The 16,896-nt window shown below is 41.9% G+C and overlaps 1 protein-coding gene across 1 annotated transcript in view; it reads left to right on the top strand.

Annotated features, from left to right (window-relative positions):
- The window catches only part of cd276 (CD276 molecule), a 68,961-nt gene extending 58,937 nt beyond the window's left edge, over positions 1–10,024 (top strand). Inside the window, exon 8 of the mRNA XM_080539971.1 lies at positions 8,901–10,024. The gene's annotated coding sequence lies outside the window, so the exon portion shown is untranslated. The remainder of the gene's footprint in view (positions 1–8,900) is intronic.
- Positions 10,025–16,896: the final 6,872 nt, after the last annotated feature.

Below are 16,896 nucleotides of genomic sequence, written 5' to 3'. Positions count from 1 at the left end.
GAATGAATGAATGAATGAATGGTCTTTATTGTCATTTATATAGTACAGGTACAGTACAACGAAATTTAGGAGGGGGGGCTCCCCTGGTGCTTGGAAAAAAGACTAAAAACAAGAGAGCCAAGGGTAAAAACAAAAAAGAGAAAAGAGCTGGTTGACTTAAATAAATAAAGGCTATGTACACTATCTACTATACAATAAACACTGTGCTGTACACTATGCTATGCTATAAATATCCTACATTTTTCCTATATCTGAACCTTATGTAAACATGGGTTTCCAGTCTGCTATTCAGAAGAGTAAAATGCGTCCAAGGGTATTTCAGTGTAATCTACAGTACAAATATGAAAGGAAAATGATGGTGTTTTACGCCTGGTAGTCATCAGACAAAGAATGAAAAGGAGAAGTATTGTTCGCTTTAAAGAGCTATAAGAATGTAATAACGACACAGGAAGAGAGCGAATATTGGCGATTTACACTACAACGACGAGAACAAAACTGTGTCCTATTTCTCCACCCTTCTCCTGAAGTATGCGTAGGGTTGGTGTGAGCATGGGCTCCTATACCAATCCATTCCCGTTTAAATCAAACAAACAAACAAACACATAAATAAACAAACAAACATGTGGTTAAGTGCATTCTTCAGGAGAAGGGTGGAGAAATGGGAAGCATCACTAGAGCCAATAGAGAGAGAGTATGGCTGTGTTACTGGGCAGCTTCCGACACTACATTTTACCATAAAGCTTTTTCAATGTATCCATTTTGATTGCATTTTTTCACGAATTGCAATTGTTACCCTAGCCGTCATAACCAAAGGCAAAGTCGTTTGCGTTTCAGTGGTATGAAATATGAATATCTCTTTCCTACAGGGGCTGGACAGTTACAGCATGTTGTGTTTTATTTTACAGTGATTGGATACAGTCGTAAAGATATGCACTAGGCGGACTAGAGTGGGAAAACTATGATGGAGGAAGGAGGAAGTCATTCCCTGTAACTACCCTAAACATGAAGTAGAGCCACCAGGAGTCACAGTTAAGGTTATTTGTCATTACTATGGCCGGCCTGACCTCCATGTTCACTCGTAATGCTAGCCAATATCCTGCAAGCCCCCTCCTCTGTCTCTCTCTTAACCCCCCTGCTGAATCACCATAGATCAATTCTTTTAATATTTGTGCGGCAGGTTTTGTATCGATTAGCTCATTTATGCCGAGTGCAGCATATCTTATTTAATAACGTAAGTCAGTGCATCTGATTATCTTGTTTTAGTGTCATGGGACATTTTGTTTTCATAAACCGCTGCTTTATTGATATATATGTTTATTTGTGATTTATGATTTGCTATGCTTCGTTACTCCAGTGTATTGCATTACTGTACAGCAGGCCAGCAACTCTGCAATCGACTCACAGATTTGCACCTCTTTGTACCTACTCTGGGCTGTTGCCATGGTAAATACTCAGCCATAGCCTACTGAGTATTTGCATAAATGCGTGCATTCTGAAACATTAACCAATGAGGTTGAAACAGTGCATACAGTACTGTACTGCAATTCCTCACTGAAGACTCAGTGGTGTCATTGAGGGAAGTGTCCTTCATTGTGAACGAGGACTCTACCCTCGCCTCCTAGTGGACTCATCTCCATACCTGTCAAGCTTATGTCGCAGCACTTACTGATTGCATTAGCCATGTAGCATAGCATGTACAACAAACATACCACACTAACAAGCCATGTCTAAACCAAGTGAGCTATGTTTTGACTCTAGGACGCCTATTGTCCATAACCTACAGCACACATATCGGAACATATCAGTGAATAAAAAGATAATTAATTGAAGGCCAGACAGACACAAAGAGAATAATGAAAAGAAAAGAAAAAACCTCTCAATTGGAGCCCGGTCATCTCACCATGGACCAGAGATGAATTCCAATGAGAGTGCAGATATAAATATGTCTAAAAGGACAGGCCCTATAGGTACAATTAGTGCTAGATAATGGCCCCTTTCCCCCACTTCTCCAGTGGAGCTCTGAAATATTGATTTAATTCTGCCTATATATCCACTTAAACTCTGCACTGTCACTCTAAGAATATTCCTCATTGTTATGTCTTACACAGAGGCGCAGGCTGGCCTAGAGGCTTCTTCAGTGGTGTGTTAGGGAGCAGAGATGGCACATCACTCTGAGTGGAGCAGACCTTTTCTTTAAGGAATGAGGAAGAGATAACTAGGGGAGAAATAATGTGAGATATAAAAATTGAAACCCATTCTGAGCTCTTTTTTTAATTATTATTTTATAAAGGCAGGCTTTGTGGCTCTTCAAGAGAGAGAGGGAGGGAGAGAGAGAGAGAGAGAGAGAGAGAGAGAGAGAGAGAGAGAGAGAGAGAGAGAGAGAGAGAGAGAGAGAGAGAGGGAGAGAGAAAGAGATGGGGGGAGAGAGAGAGATGTTGGTGGATTAAGCTGGTCCCCTGGTGTGACGATGACCTTTGGGTTTTGTGTGGGGAGAGGAGGGGAGGGCGCTCCTCAGGTTCTCTATCTGTTGTCTCTGCACAGGCCTGGCTGACGTTGATGATGTCAGACAGGACACTTACGCTGGTTTCTCTCCAGGGAGGTGCGGTGCTATCTGGGAGTGGAGTCAGACACGGAGTCGCTCTTCTCACGTCTCTGCATTCAGCGTATTGTCTCAGCCATTTATCAGCGTATTTATACATGTACTGTATAATGTTATACTATATAGTACTGCACATCTCTCAGTAACACTGTAACTTGTTCATAGAGCATTATACAACATATAAAAGTGCTATACAAATAAAAGTTATTCTTCTTTTTATTATTATTATTATTATTATTATTATTATTATTATTATTATTATTATTATAATATAGCTCAGGATCATATATATGTATATATTCAGCTATTATAAGCCATTTTCTGTTAGTTGAAATAAAATGGGGTTAGGATTAACAAATTATGATATACAGTATTATAAAGCCATTATAAGGCATCATACATGGTTATAATGAGTTATAATAGTGTATAAAAGTGTTACGCATCTCTCCTAGTAGTGTAAGCACCAGCTATGATGACCAGTAAGAACAAGAAAAATTGCAAATACTGTATGTGCATTCTCTATTGATATGTAGGCGATAGAGAATGGATAGGCTTGCTGCACAGCAATCAGGACATATAGTGCTGTTTAGGGGGCTTGGCACACAAATCAAAATAATGCAGTGAAAATTGAAATATAAAGAGTAAAATGCTGTGCTAGCTGTGCGTTTTACCGTAATAATGATTTTTCATGACAAGAAAAGTCCTAATACCTCTGCACTAGCAGCCGTGTGCACTGATCAATGACAGCTAATGAACACACTAGGAGTTCTGCTCTGTTTGCCTCTTGACAGAGAGACACAGGCCCCTCCGAGCTCTCTCTCTCTCTCTCTTTTTCATCCTATTTTGCCCGAAAAATGCAGGGAGGGAAATCTTATTGAAACCAACCGCCGCTGGGCTCAATTAACAACCATGGGTTAGTCATCACGCAGATGAGAGGCTGTGTATGTGATCCACAACACAGCAATCTCTCCCCCCACACCCTAAAACCTCCTCCCCCCACACCCCACCCCCATGGGTTACTCATCATGCAGATGAGGGGCTTTGCATGTGATCCGCGACACAGCAATCTCTCACCCCTTCTCTCCTCCCCTCCCTGCACAACCCACTCCTTCTCCGCCACAGCCCTCCCCTCCTCCTCTCCACCCTTCTTCCCACCCTCCACCCCTGCCCCCTCCCCCCACCCTCCAGCCTGGGGAGGAGGACAGTGCAGTCGGGGTTGACTGGCCTTCATACGGCCCGTACGCTGCACATCAGGTGATCAAGGGTTAGGAATCCTGAAGGCTGTTTCTGTCGTCCCATCGTTGAGACATGGACTGGGGCTGGGCCATGTACTGGACTGTACTGTGTTGTACAGACAACACATGCCTTGCCTGTCAACACCACTTCATATTCCCGGGATCAAGGTCTCTGCTGCCTGCCTGCTGCAGAAGCCCCTAGCCGCCCAATCCTCCTGAATTACATGGATGGTGAGGCACTCGTCCAGAGCATTCATCACATCCCATCACTGCTGGCCGGACGGACCCCCCGCACCCTGCTGCGTGGTTGTTTCTCTCATTGGCCACAGGGAGTCTTTATATTCCACTGGGCGTGTCTGATACACACTGATACTCCATCCCATTGCTTCACCTTCTTCCTGAAGTATGCACTTGTGGAGCACATGTATTTATATACTGTAGGACTACACTGGTATGACAGCCCATGCTTAGACCAATCCAATGCTTTCAAATCCATGTGGAGTGCACAAGCGCATACTACAGGAGAAAGGGAACTATTTGCACAATTTACAAATATTCACTCGTAGCTTGTTGAATTTAGTTGAGACACTGTTCTTTTCACCGGCTCGCTAAATGAATTCCATATTGCCAAGCCATTGTAAGCAGGGGGAATTTCATAAAATAGATACCGTATGTTCAGATTCAGAACATCAAGAGAATCACAGAAGGCAGAAATGCAAATAGTGAGGAGTTAGCATACTGCAATGGGAATATTCATAGTAGGCTAGTTGTGTACATTTAGAAGCTTTGTATGTATGTGTACCCTTCTGAAGTATCTTTCCACTTTGTGTGTGTGTTTGTGTGTGTGCGTGCATGCGGGTGTGCGTGCGTACGTGCGTAAACATGCGTTGCTCCAAATGAAAGGAACTGGAGCTTAAAGACATGTGTTCCAGCGATGTTGACAGGCTGGGCGTCGTGCCTGCCTGCTGCAGAACAAGATTGTGTAATGAGGAGAATGGGGCCAAGATCATACAATCAAAACATGATCTACAAGAAATCAAGGACATCGAAATGTTGCTTTTGAAAAAACTCTCTGAATCACATAAAGTTTGGTTCTTTCTTCGACTTAAAACGATGCCTCGAACACTTTTTGTCAACCCAGACATCTATTTGACTGCTTAAATGAATGAGGCTCAGATGAATCCTGTCACTCAAGTGCACAATGGTGAGGACAATGCAATTACTGCTTATTTGACCTGATACCGCCTTGAAACAACTCCTGTCAGGCAAATCATAATACAATCTCTGCTACATTTGGTGGATGGAATATCTTGAATGACCTGTGTTAATTAAATATAAGATCCTAGGGCAGCCAGATAGAAATGTCTGTCAGTGAGTCAGTGTGCTGGCTCTGTGAATGACACGTTAGGTTAACAGACAGGCAGCATACTTCCAGGCAACACTGCCTTCTCTAACTCTCTGCCATTGGTTCCCCACCAATTACTGTAGGGGATCCATGGACGAGGCTCACTGTACTGTGTGTGCATGTGAGTGTGTCTGTGGTGTGTGTGTGTGTGTGTCTAAATTTGATTATATCAAAATATTGCAGGAAAGAATATCATCAGAGAATATCATGTCTGGCCTTGGGGGAGCATGGCAATTGCATTGTAGAGCAATGAGAACAGACAGCAAAGGCACATAGAAATGGGTCAGGTTTAAATGCAGTGCAGTGTGAAACGCAGTTCTCCCGAACACAACAGGTTCTCACTCACGCACCATTACTCAATGCTGGGGGATTGGACCCATGACAGTACTGACCCCAATACTCCATCAGGGAACAAATAAATAAATAATAACAACTGACATCAGTCAATGGTCACTTCGTATGTCATCATGCGGCAGCTGAAATATTCATCACAGTGATTAAACTGCACCGAGTCAGGAAGGATGAATGATTTCCATGCTTTGCTTCCTGGTTTCCCAGTGTAAACACAGTAGCAATCTGTGACTCTTCTTCCCTTCTCTCCCCTCTCCCTCTCCCTCTCCCTCTGCCTCTCCCTCTCCCTCTCCCTCTCCCTCTCCCTCTCCCTCTCCCTCTCCCTCACCCTCTCCCTCACCCTCTCCCTCTCCCTCTCTCTCTCCCTCTCCCTCTCCTCTTCTCCTGGCTCTGAATCACCCTGCCTTTGGGCCTTACCACAGGAGTCTCTTCAAACGAGCCTTTGTACTAGAGCGGAGAATCAAGATTAATGCACTTCCACAGCTCGCGCTTGCTCCAGGGGAAATAACCGTTATAATTAACACCAGGGGGCCTGGAAGGAGAGTGGGGGGTGGGATCTGACAAAATAATAGAAAAAAGGGGTAAAAGGTACATATGAGATGTTATGTGTGTATGCATGATGCTGGAGTGAGATGATAACAGTGAAGCTGTGTCCCTCTGTGACCTACGGTTATTGACGTGTGCAGGAGTGGTTCTGTTCTGGCAGAGGGCTGTTGTATTCTTCAAGGCCGCTTATGCAAACCATGGTGTGCTTAACAAACGAGATGTGTTCAGACATTCCTTCAGTGAAGTCAATGCATTCTGTTGTGTAGACCAATGCAAAGCATATTTCTGTGCAGTATTGTACGGTATATTTCACCATAGACCTGAGGCAATCGTCAATTGCACCATTGTCCTGCAAAAGTTCCTAGGAAATGCTGTAGCCACATTACCAGGAATAACCTCTCCAAGGTTGTTCCAAACCTTGAGCTGCATATGGAGGGAATATTAATGTTGCTAATATTATTGTCACAGGGAGGGAATATTGACTCTCTGAATCCCCTACCTGCAGTTCTGTCTTTGGTAATTACTCAGATTATTGTACTTTCTGTCAATGTCAGAAAAGCAGCAGGCCTGTGGCGTTGTGTATGATGTTCTACAGATATATAAATAAGTGGACGCTTACCAAGGAGGAGAATGAAATATGGCACTTCCATTTCAATGCAAATGAGGAGAGAAATGAATGCAGTGTTGGATTTACAGTGCTTGATTAGAATGAGGCCCACTGTGCTCCCTGTGTCTTCTTAACTGAACAATCTTCCTATAGCCTGAGTAAATCAGTGTGCCATCTCCTGTACTGGCTGTAAATGAAACTGTCCGTCAGTGTGCATCTCCACCTACTAATAGGTAGAATGGTCCTGTCCTGTATTCTATGGCGGACAGACTTCCTGGATGGAAAAAAGGTTGGCCTGTCAGAAACTTTGTTTGTCCAGACTTTTCTCATTGTTTGGATTGGCCAGCTGGTCCAATCAGGTTAAGCCAGACAAAGGTCTGTCAGCCGAAACATTTTTTTAATTGTCTTTATCCAGTAAATGAATGTGGAGTTGGAGTGGATACTGTTGTGCTTGGGTCTTCTTTCTTTCCAAGTTACTAGTTGGTACTACAGGTGTGTGAACATTTTCTACCATAACTGCCAGTGTTAATGTCCGAATCAGGTTCCAGATGTGTCAGTTTGAGGTTTGTAAGCATTGTATAAGAATAATATAGGCACCCAGGCGTTCTGCACAGCATCAGGCATAAGGCTTTGATGTTTTATTTCACTACTACCCAGACTCTACTAGTTCGATTGACCTCTTGTTCGAAGTATGCTTTGTGCACCTCCAAAGGGGGATCTGAAAGTAGATTTGAGTCCGACGACTGCACGAAGATGTGAAAATATTGTGTTGAGTTCATTTGTATGATGGATTACGAGGCAAGCCCCTCTGAGAGGAGACCAGCAGCAACCGAAGTGAGTTTTCAAATGGTGAGATGCTCTTTAATACATATGGATATGTTTGCCCAGAACCAGAGAGTTGACAGAGAACTGTAGGAGACTGTTGGGTGGATGCAGAAGTCATCTGTCTTCCTAGGAGTTAGAATACAACATTATCACGCTCACCCTCCGGATAGGATTATTAATTTTCCCCTGCTCATCTAGATCTCTCTTATGCGTGTGTGTGAGTGTGTGTGTGTGTGTGTGTGTGTGTGTGTGTGAATGTAAGAGTGTGTGAGTGAGTGGATGAGTGAGTGTGTGTGTGTGTGTGTGTGTGTGTGTGTGTGTGTGTGCGTGTGCGTGTGCGTGCGTGTGCATGTGACTAGATATAATGAGTAGTGATGAAGAGGTTCATAAGGGAGGTGGCATACCAACTGTGGCAGAAGCCATTTTCTCAAACCAAAGTAATAGAATGACAGTACAGAGAAAGGCCCAGCATCTGTTCTCTCTGCATTCTCAGCCATTCAAGTTGCATCATAATCAAACAGAGCTTTATAGGCATGACAGATTTGGTCAAGTGTAGCCCAAGCCTTTATGCCTTTATGGAACACAGAGCATGTAGCCTACTGCCAAATGTCATGAAGCATACATTATTACTTCCCCCTCAAAGTTTGTGTTTTATAATATTTTCTCTCTTGTGTGTGTCTTTGAATTTTCTCACTGAGAAACAATAACAAACAGCAGCTTTTGAGCACTGAAAATGTTTTTTTTTTTTTCAAGAATGGCTGATAGACTAATTATGTATTATATGTATTTATGTATCTAAACCACACCTATATGCTTATACACAGCTATAGTGCCTTTTAAATCTTGAACTGCGAGGGTTTCATGTGTGACATAATTAAATTCCGTCTGAGTTAATTCTTCAACCAGTGTAATGATGCAAGTAGAACAATTTATTTTGCGGCGTTAGCAGCAGTGGGGTGAAGTGGTCTAGAGGGACCAGAGTGAGTAGACTCCATTAGAAGTTTGGTGACTTACCCTTGATACTGACAAAGTATCAAATAAAACATAATGGCCGCAATGTTGCAGGTAAATCAGAGAAAGGAATGCAGGTATTTTGGAATATTCAACTTTAACTGGGGCCTAATGATGACAGATGAACTGTGTAATCTTTGTTAATGCAATTGTCAATATGTACTATAACAGTGGTCTTGTAAGAATTGTATTTGATTCAAGACATTAAATTAGTTTGAACTGAAAATTATCTTTACGGTTTAAGTGGTTGTCCAGTATCAGCTTTACTGTATGTGATAATCTCACTCTCTTTCTCTCTCTTTCTTCCTCTATGTTTTTCAGGAGTAAGGGGCAAAGAGGAGACGGAGTGAAGTTCCGCTGTTACTCCCACTGCACCTACAGTATCTACGTATCTACAGAGTGACTGCATGGTTCCCTAGTCCCCAACACAATGTCAGAGCCTCTCTGCACTGAAGATGAGTCCTTCATCTCATTTCTACCGGCACTTTCCCCCTGGGTTTCCATCCAAAGACACAAACACAACATCCGATCACAGTAAATCCTCTCACTTCTCCCCTTCCCCCTCCTTTCAAACAAAGATCACTGCAATGCCTACGTTTGTCAAGAGGCAGTCTATATACAGTATATTCTATGCAATACGCTAAAGAGAAACATCCATTTGAGGGGCATTGGAATTGACAGGCTCCCTCAAAACCGACTAACAACACTTCCCACTACCACCACTATGCATTAGAAAGCTGGCCCCCCTCATCTCATGTCTTATCGGAAGGGAAGAGTTTAAGAGATGCTCCAGCTAGAGTCTGCCATCAGTGTCTTGCCTGCCAAAGAGGGACCCCAGCTCCCCACATTACTCCTGGACTGGCTAATTAACGGCTGCCTGTGGAGTAACTTGTACCTGTCAGTGTCTGCCACTCTCGCCTATATTCAATAACTTGGGGGAATTTAAATTTAATGCCAGGTAAGCTCCAAAAAACTGCAAATGGTGCGTGGGATACCCCCCTGGTTCTCTCACTGACCTGACAGCCATGTAAGAAATTGTTTTTAATGAACACGGACTCTCAGCTCAGCTACTCACGAACTGCCAGTGCGAAGGAATGTTTTATGAATTCAGAATTCAGAAAGGGGGGATTGTACAGGTTATTTGACTGTCTTCTTACAGGTACTTGAGCAAGTCCTTGTGCCAAAAATGTCCATGCGTATGAATGCCAAAGTGGTCCATGAAATAACCCAGTGCCTATGTACATTAAAGAGACATTGTGAACCCCAGTGGTCAGTGGTGATTACTCCAGCTGTTCCCCAGGTCCACTGTGGGTGTGTGCAAAATGAGGTCCAGTTTATTACCGATATCTCCTTACCCAGAGGATTAGCCACACCGCTCAAATTCCAAAACCTCCACTTCTTTTTCGGTTTATTTATCTGCAGACTAGACTGTTCTACATAATGAGTAAAACATGAATTATGGTAAAGAAAAAAAAAGTAATACAAATATTTCATTTACATGCAGATCTACATGGACGTGTTTGTCTTGCTCCCCAGTTATGCTACTCTCATTCTTCTACTCTCATTCTTAGGTGTTTGTATTACTCCCCAGTTATGCTACTCTCATTCTTCTGAGTTTGTCTTTTTTGTTTGCCATTGCTCAGTCATCCCAAACATCTCTCTTGTATTGAATAATGAATTTTCCTCTGGTGATTGTTTGTTACTGTCATATGCGGAGTACGTGGTGTATTGCAGTGTTCCAAACACAGACTGCCTAAGAAGCGGGAGAGGGCCTACACACACACACACACACACACACACACACACACACACACACACTATTCCTCCTAAGCTGGATGAGACTGTTGATCAAACCCCAGGCTGTGCCTCCAAATGTGCTTCTCTCTCTCTCTCTTTCTCTCTCTCTCTCTCTCCTTCTCTCTCTGTACAGTAGCCCTTGACCTTGCAGTGTGTCCTCATGGCCCAGACACCCGCTTGAAATTAAATTACAGATTAGTGGCTTCAGCCCCGGGGAGCGGTTTATTTGGTTGGCCCCTCTCTGTGTCACTCTCATTCCCTCATTCAGGAGCTGGGAGGAAATGTCATGGGATTTAAGGAAGGAAAATGCCAGCCTTGAAACATTTTTTTTACTTCAAAGTCTATGTGTGTCGCTGCCCCCTATATTCCAGATGCCTGCACGGAGGAGTTGTAAATCTTACGAGCCAGGGATAGGGGGCAGAGGGCATCTGGGGGATTAGTTTGGTAGAATGAGTAATGGACACTGAAAACTGAAACTCCAAATCAAATGTCTTTGATACAAACTGAAACTGTTGTTACCAAATACAATTTCTCTGTAGATGTGTTTAGGCAGACTCTGTCCTATGCATTTAAATCAAGCTGAGATGAGATGGGAGCATCCGGTCACACTACAAAATCAGACTCCATATCTGGTCCTGTCTCTGTCTCTGACTGGTTCTTTAGACTCTACCACTATTTCACCTTAGAAATGTAGATTGATCCACTGAGAGAAGAGGGCCAAATGCAGAGGCAGAGCTTTGCTAATCTGGAAGACTGTCACACGTAGCATAATGAGATAATTTCTAAATCACTCTCACTTCCAACTCCTGTGGATTTGATGATTTATGGCAATCAAAATGCCTTGTTCGCCCTATAAAAAGATCCACGTTCCATTCACGTGGATGCAGACTCACAGTCACTCCTCAAGGTTGGCAGATTATATCCCATTTTCTTTGGGGAAAATAGGAGTTATTTTAATGTGACAAGACAGTAATGAGAAACTCTTTCAGATCCAGATTGCTTAGTGTAAACCTCTTTGCCTTTGTAAACCATCTCATTATTGGCTATTTCAGGACTTGCAGCCTGTTTCTACAATACAATACACGTTACAATAACCTGGATGTCACTGTTTTCTTGAGCATGGAGGAAAAATTCATGACAGACATTTTGAAACCGTACATTTGTCTCTCCCCAGGGGAGTAAATTGTGTATTTAGGATGGAGAGAGCTGGCGATCAATAAAACAGTCTTTGGAAACCTAGGGAGGAAAGACGTGTCTATGAAACTTTATCACTTGGTTTAAAAAGTGTGATATATTCAATAATGTATGATGAGCTGCTGTCAGCAGTGTGGCTGTATGAACATTCGATACAATTTTGGCGTTATGATTTGATATTTGAGTCATATGAAATAAAAGTATAGGCCTAGTATAGTCATAACCGGCTAATAGTGTATTGAGAGTTGAAAGTTGATATGTCATCCTTATTTTACTGACCTAGCTAAGCCAGATAACAGTTAGGGTTTGTAATAAACATTGACATTCACACTAACCCCTAGTAATTCTACCTATCTACAGAACAGGCTTTCAAACAACGCATAATGAAAGCCATAATTTCCTACACAAATACAATCAAAGAAAAGTCAATAGGTCACAGATTTGTAATCGCAGCATGATTGACGATGAGCCTTGCAACAAATCTGTTGTCTATTTGTTTTCTGTGTAGGTATGCCATCCCTATGCTATACGTACATTCCAGCAACTTCCCCCTAAACCGACATGTATTCATTTACGTAAAATTGCTTTTCTGTCAATGTGACATTATTGATAAACAGGTGGGGAAATGATGGTCTACTCGTGGGTTAAAGTGTATTTCAACATCAGTCTTTGAAAAGGTGTCATTCCGCATAGTCTATGAGAGGAGGAAAAAGGAAAAGTAGCACCATCACACACTCCTCATTTTAACTCCTTGCTCTGATTTAACAGCCATATTTCTAACATTCTGTGGATCATGTCTCCCATGGTCAATTATGGAATACTCCTTAAAGCCATTGGTGGGCAATGGAGATTGACCTGGTTCATTTAAACAATAAATCAGTCTTTGATTACATATTTCATCATGAAAAAGCGCAATACAGCTTCAAAAGAGAAAACGATATTGATCAATGTCCTATGGATGTCTGCATTTAACAGGAAATTAGTTATAATTAGTCAACATTGAGAAAACTGACAGCACTGGCATTGACAGCACCTAACAACATCCATGCAGTAATACAAACATATAAAAAGGTTGCCCATCAATAAAAACATGGTTTGAAAGCGTGTTCAATGTTGAACCGTTTTCCCCTGAAATGTCTTGTCATCGTAGATCAACCGGTGATCCATTTATCGGTATATAAATATCGGTATAAATATTGGTATTCCACTGGTTTTTTGAACACTCACAGGTCCTGATCCTTTGTTTTCGTATTTCAAAAGAGAAAAAGTTCTTGAAGGACAAAACAATTTCAATAGATGCTCCCTCAAGAGTATGTAATCACAGTACAGAGATGAAAGCTTAAAAGCACCTGTGAATCTCTAACACTGCTCTTCCCCCTCGCAGAATGGCAAGCAGGCTTACTGGGCGTGATGTTGACTCTAGGCTTTGCGAGAGACAGATGATGGAGCCTACTTTTTAGAGGGCAGAAACAGAAGGGGTACCGATCGAGCAACGCTACTAGACTGGTCACAACTACTGAGAGCAGCAATGAGTTTAAAGGCATTGAGGGGCATTTGATGTGGGAGTGCTGTGAACATTAGTATGATGGGAGGAATTCAAACCTGGGTCTACCGGGGAGCATGCCTATATTCCCCGGGTTCTATGTTCCCCGGGTTCTATGTTCCCCGGTTCCCCACTTCCGAAAAAGGGTTCTATGTTCCCCGCTTCCGAAAAAGGGTTCTATGTTCCCCGCTTCCGAAAAAGGGTCCTATGTTCCCCGCCTGCCGTTGTGTCAAGCGACCCCAGGTGTCGTTATGTGGTACTGCATGAGAGTTTGACTCTTCTTCTTCTTTCTTTTTTTTTTTTTGGCGTCTTAAGATGTCTTGGAAATGAATGTCATAGTATTGTCTCAGCATTTTATATAACTCCTTAGATAGATCATTTTCTAGATGGAATTGAAAATCTTATATTCCTAAAAGAACACCAGTGATATATATATATATATATATATATATATATATATATATATATATATATATATATATATATATATATATATACACATTATTAAATATTTGTTCTATATTTTTGTCAAACGAAATCAAATAAATACAGTAGAGATATCAATCCAAAATATAGGCTTTTATTGCAACCAACTAATTAAACTATGTTTGTGCATACATAATAACAATAAAAACAATAACAGTAATAATTAAATTAGGCCAATAACAATAATAATAACTAACTTGCGTCACCGGGGTAGAGAGAGAAGAACCGTGGTGTTCACGATGGTCTTTAGTCCGTAGATGGTGCTCTGTAAGCGGCTGTCATGAGAGAGCGTGACCGGGGTAGAGAGAGAAGAACCGTGGTGTTCACGATGGACTTTAGTCCGGAAAAAGAACCAGAGAGTCCTTTTTAGACTGCTGAAATCTCGATCAAATTCAACACCTATGATCGGATTCATATTATAGCTCACCGGGGTAGAGAGAGGAGAACCAGGAAAATTCTCGAAATATTTCTAAGTCCACGATTTTTCGTGGTCCCATTCATAATTTTTGCGATTTGGTTAAGCATTTCCCACTTTTGCTTAACGGATTACTGTAATAAAACGGAATGTCGTAGAAACTCACAAATGAGGGCAAAAGGTCGGCCCTACGATTCTCTTTAATTGTGTAATTAACTATTTTACTGTAAAGTTATTAAACATCAAAACCCGGTTCCCCCCCCCGTTAGTGATTTCTCGAAAAATCTCAAAATCAATGAAAACCGTTAAGGATTTCCCAAAATCATATTCATAAGCATTATGAATTCATAACTCGGTAACGGTATAACCTACAGACTCCATTTAAAGATTAGTATGTTGTCCTTGTGATTTTGATCACTTCACTCATGGACTATTATTATCGAAATCAAAGTAAAAAATAGTTATTGATTTAAGAAAGGCGGGTCCCCCCCCCCCCCCCCCCCCCTGCTGTGTGGTTTTGAGCGACATTGAAAAATATGCTTTTCGTATTATATCTCGTTAATGGTACATGACTATGACTCCATTCAAAGTTCAGTTTGTTTAGCATGCTATTGTGATCATGGGAAATTTTACTTTGGAATTATAACCCATTGTGACGCTGAGATATTCGTCCATAAGCGACGGCCCCCCCCCCCCTGATGAGCGTTTTACGAGGTACCATAAATATGCTTTTCGTATTCTATCTCGTTAACGGTACATGACTGAGACTCCATTCAATTTTTAGAGTGTTCAGCATGCTATTGTGATCATGGATCATGGAGATCATGGAGAAAGCCTGATTAGTCACTTTTACAACGAGGTATGACTTGTAAGGATCATGCATTTGTGGAATGAGCAACACAGCTAAACGTGTGGGTAGCGGCCCAACATTTGAAATTGTATGCATTGGTTAAAGAAAGTGCATCATGGATACAACTGTGACAAAACAAAGAGTTTCCTCAGGTGTTTTTATTCAAACAATATATCCAGACAGTAGCAATCGATGGCCAATATCAGGCCTTAAACAAAGTGATAATGAACATTATACATGAATACAAAGACATATTGTAGATCAACTAAAACGTCTGAATAGAGCAGATTAATGTCTGAATAGAGCAGATTAATTTCTGAATAGAGCAGATTAATGTCTGAATAGAGCAGATTAATGTCTGAATAGAGCAGATTAATGTCTGAACAGAGCAGATTAATGTATGAATAGAGCAGATTAATGTCTGAATAGAGCAGATTACGCATATGTATTGGAATTATAACCCATTGTGACGCGGAGATATTCGGCCGTAAGCGACGCTGCTGCTCAGAGAACCGCTTCCTGGATGAAGCTGTGTCGACCGTGATAGGAGTGTAGGATCGACACCATTCAAATGGTTTTGGATTCCCTGTCCTCTCCCCTATCCGGACACGTTTGAATTGTTATCCTAACCCACGGTAAATCACAGTTATTAATTATTCCATTTTGAATTGCACTTGCATTAATTAGTTAGGCCACATTTAGGGTTAGGGTTAGGGTTAAGGTTAGGGTTAGGGTTAGGGTAACCATAGGGTTTCCAGTTGTACACATAATAATTGTGTTCCTATGTATAATAGTTCCTGCAATTTCCTGTACATTTTGTGTATGTTGTTTTTTTAATTACAAAAAAACAAAACATCAATGAACATGTTTCTATTCTCCAAGTGTTCACTTAATATCCAAGCATATAAGGTGTCTCCCTTGTACTCTACTCATGCACTTTTTCTTAATCTAAAACCGTCTACCGTATACTGTATATTTGAACTGGACATGATCCCCTTCATATAATAACCGTCATCCATTGAGCATGTTTGGCATCTAATGACATCTTATTCATGTATCAACATACAGTTTTAATCACAGCTTGTTACAATGTTCCATTCGAATCACACATTGTATTTATACAGGCTGACAGACAGATTTGATTCCTCATCAATGTTGGCATAGACCACATGTGTCAAAGTCAAGGCCCGCGGGCCAGATCAGGCCCGTGAATGAGTTCTCTCTTGCCCGCGGGATGATATTTAATTACTATTAAAACCGGCCTGCAGTATTATGTGCCCGCAGCACCATAATACTACAAGTCCCAAGATGCACTGCGAGTGGCGCGTACCGAGTGCCCGCGAGCGAGCGAGATCCCGCGTCTTCTCTTCACTTCAGTACTCGTCATGAGCAGCAGCAGCACAGTGACAGTCAGGGCTGGACTGGGACAAAAATTAGGCCCTGGCATTTTTGGCCCAGACAGGCCCACCCCAATCGGTCGGACCACACCCACCAGCACAAAAATACTTGCCTTATATACTCGTCTTATATACTGTGCTGTACAGTCATATGACAAACTGTAGTATTCCCCCAAACCACTACAAAGACGACTACATACAGTAAGCAATGGTACCAGTGCAAGTAGACCAGTGTACTCAGTGATCAGATTCCAGAGCGAATTTACGAACGCAGCCTTGTTGTTCTAGATTTTTTTTTCCATTATCAACCTATCATTGCGCTTTAGAGTAAAACAAAGCACGCAACTGTCGCGTCTATCTTTTCATGGCAACTCTACATTGTGATTTACAAGGGATATTAACTAATATTAAGTAATATTATTACTTGGTTACATTTTGCAATTGATCCGCGGTACACATGCGTGCCGAACCGTGGGGGGCGATCCGTTACACCCCTACACAGCTACCTATATTTTCCTTACCGGGTCAACGGTTACAGGCTGACTCGGCCCCGCTTCTTCTGTATCCTCTCTATCCTCTGTATCTGTACCCTGCTCCCGCTCCTCCCTGCTAGCCTCCTATTCAACCTGTTGCTG

The sequence above is a fragment of the Nansenia antarctica genome (assembly GCF_963989245.1).
Source record: "Nansenia antarctica genome assembly, chromosome: 9".
NCBI classification, from domain to species: Eukaryota; Metazoa; Chordata; class Actinopteri; order Argentiniformes; family Microstomatidae; genus Nansenia; species Nansenia antarctica.
The sequence above is the reverse complement of the archived record's forward strand: the minus strand, read 5'-3'. Positions and strand labels throughout refer to the sequence as shown.